The sequence below is a fragment of the Varroa destructor genome, unplaced genomic scaffold (assembly GCF_002443255.2).
Source record: "Varroa destructor unplaced genomic scaffold, Vdes_3.0 BEIS01000001.1, whole genome shotgun sequence".
NCBI classification, from domain to species: Eukaryota; Metazoa; Arthropoda; class Arachnida; order Mesostigmata; family Varroidae; genus Varroa; species Varroa destructor.
Window position 1 is genome coordinate 52,181,721 of NW_019211454.1, and position 8,672 is coordinate 52,190,392.

The window sequence follows — 8,672 nt, forward strand, 5'->3', positions numbered from 1 at the left end:
TCAGCGTTTACGTAGAGCCGCGCGTGGATACAAATAAACAGTATATTAGTAGAATATATCTTGCGGGCGTGCCGAAAAGTGATCTTTTTAAAATCGGCTTTTAGAAACAACGCATCGGAACAGGTTGCCTAGTAATTGTCGAACAAAAAAGCAGCCTTTTTAAGTTTTCGTAAGTTCCGCCAATCGCCATATTCGCAAAAGCTGGCCTTTAGTAAAAACTTCCTACTCTCAGATTTTCTGATCGTATTCAGACCGAGTCGATAGGCCGCTTGTATGATATCCGCGGTTAACGCTAGCTCTCGAAACGTAACTTCTTGTTTCTTTGTCGTAGTAATACTAGCGTGCCAGAATAGAAGTTGGTATGCGTATTCAGCTTAACAGTCTTGGGTCTTAGTTACTTTGAGTCTCATTCTATAACTGTATGAAACAATGCTAAATTTGAAGTTGCATTTATTGGTGATCTCGATCTTTCATTGATGATAGGTCCGACACGCAGGAGAAATTTCCGCTTACTAGGGCGGCACTCTCGTTCTGTCTGATCTGGTAAGCGGGTCTATTGTCTCGGAGAAAACGAGAACTGGGCGGCAAAAGTGCTGTGTAAGTTTGGCATTCACAGCGAAATTATGCTGCTATAGATTTTCCATTTGTCTAGTAGAAACAATGGAAGTAAGACATGATGCCGGTGTGCCGGTACTCATTCGTTGGATAACATCAAAAGCCATCGAGAAGCTTTATCCCACTCATAGAATCAAACGGCTAAACTAGCATAATGCAATCATTCGATGATAACGGTTCAATTGAATCTAAAATTTTAACACTAAACGACCGCAAGGCGCATGCCCACCTCTAGGTAAGGAATTTCTTTGGCCTGGACTATGTTTGCGTAGTCTCACCGATATTTAATGTTGCGTAGTCTGGCCCTACAGAGCAAAAAACTAATTACAGACCTATGAAGCCAAAGCCATATTTTCTAAATGAAGTACCAGATTAGACGCGGGGTCGTAAGCGAAGACCCTGCTAACAGCTGAACTATGACGCTGGATATTTTATTCGCCTGAATTTGATACTGTCCTACTGTGACATCTTCGGTGGATTTATATATATATCTAGTCTATGCCTGACATTTAGCCTTGAATAACTGTACAGCAAAAGACATAGCAGCATATAAATATTCCATGTCCTATTTGCATTTTTAACGGCGCGTTAGACGGCTAACCTCTGGTACCGTTTTTCTTGTTCGCTGCAACATTCAAACTCAGGATGGATCTTTCTAGCATTATATCCTTTAGATGTTCAACCATTAATGAGCACCCGTTTAAATAGCGTGCACTAAGGATAAAACTAGGTTTAAAGCCGTATCAACGTAAAGGCTTGATCAACAGATGGTGGTCGCCTGTCAACCAGACACTGTTCCAGTTCAGACTGTTCGATGTTGGATCTGCTTTGCTGTGTCAGTGTCTCGCTTTTCACGGCAGTTTCTTTACAGAGAAAAGTATTTTGTTTTGGTCATCTACGTTTGAATAAAGTATGCCGCAGATTGGATCGCTAGAGGCAATAATGATGTCTCATGTATACTAGCAAGTCTGTGATTGATTTATTAGTCGACACTTACTGAAGTCATGACATTCGGAGCTGCTGTCGATTCGTAGTTTGACCTCACACAGATTGATAGTACTGAAACTATGAGGTGTATCGGGAAGGGGCAAAAAAAGAGGTACGTTGGGATAAAGCGGTGTAGTTTTACGATGTAAACAAAGTAATGATGGGGTTAGCAATTCAGAATCTATATCTGGGGATTCTTACAAAAGCCATTTAGTAAACACGAAGATTAGAAATTTTATTCAAAATAAAGTAAAGAAAATGTTTGCCTGCTTTCGTAATTTCGATTCTGTTCCCTAGCAAGTGTTTTATAAGCAGATCGTACAGAAGGGATTTAATGCTGTTTTTTTATTTTCAGCACGTATTTCAAAGATGTCGGGACTAATATTAGGAATGTATTCCAAGAACAAAACGTGGGACTTTGCACGCTGCGTGTTTTCATACAGGTCTATTTTAACAGGCTGAATCCTCGTTCAACGATCAGTCTGAGTACAAATTTATTACTAACGCTAAACACTGACATTATCGAAATTCGCTAATTTTACTACATAGTCAACTTTTGGTTGGCTTAACTACTAAAAGATGGAAAACGGCGATAAGACGGTTTGTGAGCGCGCTACTATACCTGTTCCAAGATAGTTATGGCAGCAGATGCTACATCATTTGGGTGTTTTGAGGCCATTCGTACCATGTGATTTTCCAAGCATCATTCTGAGATTTTTCCATATTATCGGTTTGTTGTAAATGCGTGAATTTGTAAGTCGCCGGCGAACAGTTCTTTGAGAGCTAGGGCAATTATTTCAGAATCCATGGAACTAAGATACGACTTTTAGGCGGCCCCGAAAGCGTAAGGCGGATGATTCTGGTTCGGGAATAAGCCTGTACGCATCGTCCCGTCAGGATCCATTAGAGATATCGGACCGTAACGTTCACAACAATTCCAAGTTTTATACGGCCAGACGGAGGTATAAAATTATGCACTAATTGCTCTTAATAAATTGTCGTCCTACCCAAATTTTTGTAGTTAGGTGAATAGTCGTCGACGAGCATAGTGATTACCGTGCTCTATATTAGAATATCTACATTAGAAACTCAAGCAATTGTCAACAACGAGTCACAGACATGCGGTACTTTTCCAAGCCTGTAGTGCAAAATCGTTTCCGTAGTTCCTTGCATAAATATATGTTTATTATTATAGCCATTTTAGAGAAAGTAGGAAAAAAAAAAGAAGTGAAATTTCTCACGCAAGTAAGATAATATTAGTGTGTAAGGAAAAAAAAATTGAAAAGAATCAGATGGCAGTACCCCTTGATTACTATCGTCAACATGACTCGAAGTCGGAATGGAGGATTTCCTACAGTTCAAGAAGCATTTCAGGATCGCTTTTGCCGGATGTTACAAGGTAAGCTTTCTAATAGATAGGCTCTTTTCTCTAGACCATCGAGATCGTTCTTTCATCAGGAACCTAAAGAAGGTATTACGAAGCTTTTGCGGATATTTTTATCGGATCTGTTACTCGGAAGCAGATGTTCGAATTCACTGGTGTGAGCCTTCAACTTTCTGAATGAAGTAGGCGACCTGAAACGTCGGCGTGCAGGTGTCGGCGTACGAGAATATTTAACAAGAAGAGCGCTCATATTTACAGCATTTACGAAAAGCAGATACCCGTATAGTACCGAAAGGCTATCACAAATAGGCAAATCAGTACTTTTTCTCTAAGCGAACGACCCGAGCAGGACGTTAAGTTACATGAAAGTTTTACGTTCAGTGAAAAATTAGAAGACCAGTTTTTGGAGTATTTTACTAGGATTTCCGTCGTAAATTGAAAAAAAAACAGCACCAACCGTACGTTAATATGCGAAGGTGTATTGTCATTGACAATTTTCGAACAATTTATTTTTGAAGTGGTCTTGCCTTTAAAGACCGGGTCCCAACTAAGCACAGTATCGGCGTGTTCCAGCCATCCGGACTTTACCTATCGGATAAGGGATATCGGAAACGAAGCACATCAATGATACACAAATTAGCTTGGAATAAACAGCGAGTCAAACAAATATATATACTTGAGTATATACAAATATATACTCTTATTGGAAACACAATGTAAATAGCACTTAAGTAGTTTTGCTTCAAATCAGGTTAAAACAAATACATCCATTGAAATGAGCTGTCAGAAAACATACTATATTTAAACATATATCCTCATTCGAAGGTACGGTGAAGTGGCCTATATTCCCAGAGGTCAACGTGAAAGAAATTCCAGTTTATATATATATATATATATGCTTGCCTACGATCACAGACTATGTGGAAGAAGTTTTTTCAAATATAAGAGTTTCGCAGAGTTATAAGTAAGTACTAAGGTAGAGCGCTAAGTAGCAAGCGCCAACAATGCCATCGGCCTTTGTCTAAGAGCGAAAGGTAAAGCGTACGCTTGAATTGCTATGGTCAGTGGTACGCGATACGTAACGACGTAACTGAATGTTAATTATCAGGTTATCTGGTTGAAACTTGAGCTTCTTTTCAAACTTGGTTTAAATTTGCGAAAGAACTGAAGAACAAGGCCAAGTTAGAACCGGTGGTGAGACGAACTTTCGTTTCCATATCTTAAATTATTCACTACACAGTAACAACCATCATTTTAATAATGAAAGAGTAAAAATGGATAGACTAATATCACGTGTGAGACAAATAGCTCCGTTTGGTTTCTATTCAAGATTGATCTAGTAACCAATAGATCCTAGCTTGGCCTGCTAATTTCGTAGACAACTGTGTTACCTCAAGAGCACCTGTCAAAGCTTGGGCGGTAAAGCCTTCAGAATCAGATCTTAGTTTTCAAACTAAATGGGTGCCGATAAATCCCTGAAGGTCCTGGCTATATTTTAGGCGAAAGTCCCGTATAACTCTTGTAGGTTGTAGGAAATGAGCTTTTCGTTTCTAACTTGAAAGAAAGAAACAGACCGTGCAGTGCGCGGTCTGCTTCTTTTAAGTAAATGTACCAGCAAATCTCATTAACTTCCGAGAAAGGACGAAAGATGGGGGTCAACTTTAGCTTTTGTTACTCCGTCACTCCACACGTTTCCATTACTAAGCAAAGCGTATAGCGCTGACTGTATATAAAAATATACAGTCAGCACTATTCACTAGCCAAATTAAGTTTGTCAAAAGCTCCTGTTTAGGCAGTTTAAATTAATTAAGCTGTTTAGACATCGAGCCACGATCTTAACGCTGAGAGATGGGCGAAAACAGCAGCAGAAAGCAGTCATTCATACGACATGTTCCATTTGCCGTTCTGCCGATAGAATAGATTTAGGTAAAGATCTGTAACTTTGTAAAACGGAAAACAATGTAGAAAATATGAACCTTGAGGACTAAGTATAAAGCAGGCCTCCTGCACCTATCATGCGATTATGCACAAACACTGTCTGGGAATTTAGTGCGATGGGCCCCGATGCGATGTATGAAAATAACTGATCGCCGGTTCAGACCCAAACTTCCCGCACCTAATTGATGCGTCTCTGAACTCTCATAACCCTCATCTACAACCTATGAAACAAGCACTTGGCTTTGACGATGTTGATATATACGGTAGCAGAAGGTCCGTGTCAAAACTATTGCGTTCGCGACATAGTAAACATTGAATTAGACTTCAAAGAGACCAGTGGGGCGCTAATCAGACTAGTAATTAAATCCGAAACGAATATTCAATTGGCTTGGCCATTAGGACGGGGGACCGTATGAACCTGATGAAATCAGTCTTCATTCTTAGCCGAATAATGCTTGTCTATGTTAGATTTATGTCACTTTTAGGTACGGCTTTAGCAAGACAGAGTCTTCCTTCTGCTTGGCCAAAGGCATGTCGTAGACGATGCGGCAAGTCAGATCAAAACAACTTAACAGCTACGGCTGGTTTTCTAGATTCTAGAAAAGTTATCACGTTGGAAGAAGCATGCCGTTGAAATAATTTTAGACACGTGCTGTAGGTATAATAAGTAATTTATTTATAAGTTGTATTGAAGTTATCATTTAAACTCTCAAGTTAACTCGCATACGTGGATTTAGTTGCTGTCTGTTGTGTCCGCACTTAGAATATTTGCACTAATCTCGTTTCATGAATTTATCTCTGAGGGAGACATCGGTCGGTAGAGTAAATTTATGACATACGCTTTCCAACTCTGCCTGTAAAGATGGCTATGCCAGACACGCCCTAGGACACACCGTTTAGTAATAACAAAATTCAAAAACGTTACGGACATGACAACCAGCTTCAGATATTTAACTGCCGCTGTCAAAGCTTTTTAGTTGGGAAAATGTTAGCTCATATAGCCCCGCTATTTTTTTACTTGCTGATTTAAGCTTTCCTAACGTTTCTGCCTGACGGCACAAAGATTCAACACTAAAGCAAATAACGAAAAATGTCACACAAACATTTTAAGGCCCACTTATTATAAGCGCTCTGTGCGTTTTTGTCGAGTTAGCTAACAATGACGATTTATACTACCTGTCTTATGAATTTACCTGTGAAGTTGACGCCTGCCTTCCCTGAGACATAAAAAGCTTGGATATTTTAACCCACACAGAGGTATGTATACTAAATGGTTGTATGTTACTAGAGAAGTGCAGTGTGCATAGAGGTTCCCTCCGTAATGGCAGAGGCTCACTGTAAATGAATAAGTAGTGATTTTTGCTTTACTGCCAATTTGATGATTTTAAGATTGAAGACGCAGCCCTAACTTCATAGCACCCTTCATGAAATAGATAATTCGTAATATGTCTTGCCCCAGTAGATTCTGCTGCATCAATTTATACCTTTGGAACAATACTACTAATAGAGTTGCTTGAAAAAAATTGTTATCTATGGCAAAAAAAAAACACTAGACGACATTTTTAGGTGCTATACTAGCAGATACGATAAGCCTATCAAGTATCACTCGTCACTGTTTCAGCTGAGTCGCCCATACGTTCTCATGAAGTTCTTGCTATAGAATTACCTGAATTTTCTTCCGTTTTCTACCCGAAATCGAAGCGCACACTGTTCTTGCATATGGATACCATTCACAAATTTTAAAAAATCGGGCAATGCAAAAAGTTGTTGAGCAGCTGGACGATGGTGCTCTAGTTAAATTAGTGAGTTTTTTTTATGCCAAGAACGTTTTGATTTAGGCTATCCCAAACCCACTCATTTTAGTTTCGCGTTTAATTCTAGATGCGGTTAAAAACAGCTCAGGACTTCAATACAGAAATGTTGTCTGAGTCTTTTTACTGATACGTCTGGCATTCATTGTCATTTATTTGGGCATTTTCGAGGCCTTATCAAAACGGCGTTTCGATAGGCGAACGCTTTCAGAAAGCGCGAGCATAAACTTCGATGAAAACTTGGTTTTCACTTAGCCGTTATTCAGATATAAAAAATTTTCCTTTTATTATTATTATTATTATTTACCTCCTGTTTAAAAAAAAAGAGACGTTTCTTGTTGCATTTGAATTAGTTGTGTCTGAGCGACTAATTTTTGCGATAGGTAGGTAGCTTATGTTAAGTTCGACTATTTTGAGATATTTTACCCTAATTTGGAATCGGGCTGCTGTGTTTCCATTATGAAAAGAAATCGAGGGCCCAATCAAGCCGAAAGACAACTTTAGGTTAGTACTTCAGATCCTCTCCAAAGCAAACGCCAAGTAACGAGAGCTTGTTTTGCACCTGCCAAATTTTCCAGACTCTGCTATAGAGAAAAAAAATGATCATTTACTGGGAAATGAAATCACCCGAAAGCGCTCTGGCTGAGTTCCTTAGTATTTTTGCATTTTCGAGGCCTTATCAAAACGGCGTTTCGATAGGAGCATTTTTGACGATAAGGAAGATTTATTTCTTCTACGGATAGGAGAAGGCCGTGGAAAGTAAAGGCGAATAGACACTTTGTTATTAGAATTTGGGTTAATATTGTTAAGAGAAATCTAAACTACTTTCTATCCAGTTTAATACTATATTTACACTACAGAAAATCTACGAACGTATGTTCTCTATAGGCTTTAAACTGCGTGTGGTGCAACACGAGGATAACAGAAAAATCATTTGTTTTTTCAGGTTAACAGTTACAACGGTCCTAAAAGCACTAAATTAATAAAGTTAGTACTGCGAGAAATCTTAGCGCGCGCCCTAAAACTTCTATTCTATAGATGAAATCTCGGTCAACATAGAAGAAGATTGGTGGCCTAGTAAATTTTATTTGGCAGAATGAATTACGTCTCGATTTTGGCTAAAAACTGCGCGTTATCTTTCTTTGCGTGCACAATAAAATGGCCTATCTCGGAACGCGGCTCATTGAGTGCGAGTAACCTGCTAGCCTTATCCATCCAAATTCGGACCTAAATAGCGATCGCTATTTATAGAGTGTGCTTATATAAAATGCTAAATATACCCTTTACGTGACATCGTTACGCTGAACTCAATCTAAATGCTCCCACCAAATATAGCATCATTGAACAATTTCAAAACACCGCACCGTCTTCGCTTCCCTGTCACTGCCATAGAAGCAACGTTGCTTTTATCTGCATTCGTGGCCTTGTGTTACGTAGAGTAAAACACGGGCGGTTAGCTTGGGATACAGCTCAACTGGCTAGGGATTTCACGGACACACATAACCCAGAACTAACCGATCGGGGCAGGAAGACTTTCAACGAGCTAAATAAGCTAGCACATAGATGCAATGTATATCATGCATTTGAAAAAAAACCAATAAACTAATGTGCCGTGCTTGTAATTAAATTTGAATGCTGACAAACGTTTACTATAGCACACCATTACCATTTCGTTCCACATGTTTGTAGAAGATGAACTAAGGCCACCAAAACCGATGAAAGGAAACGTGACGTATAGCAATGTGAGCCTGCAATTCGACGGGAAGTTAAAGTGGACCTAGTTATGCCGTAGGCTTCCTCGTCAATGACCCCCGTCCTAAATCTCACGCTTCAGTTTCGGGATGATGAACAGACACCGCAATTTCTTAGTGGAAAGTTAGCGAGTGATATCCTTGTTATATTCGTCGATCGATTTCAAGTTGCTGGGGTAGGGTGGT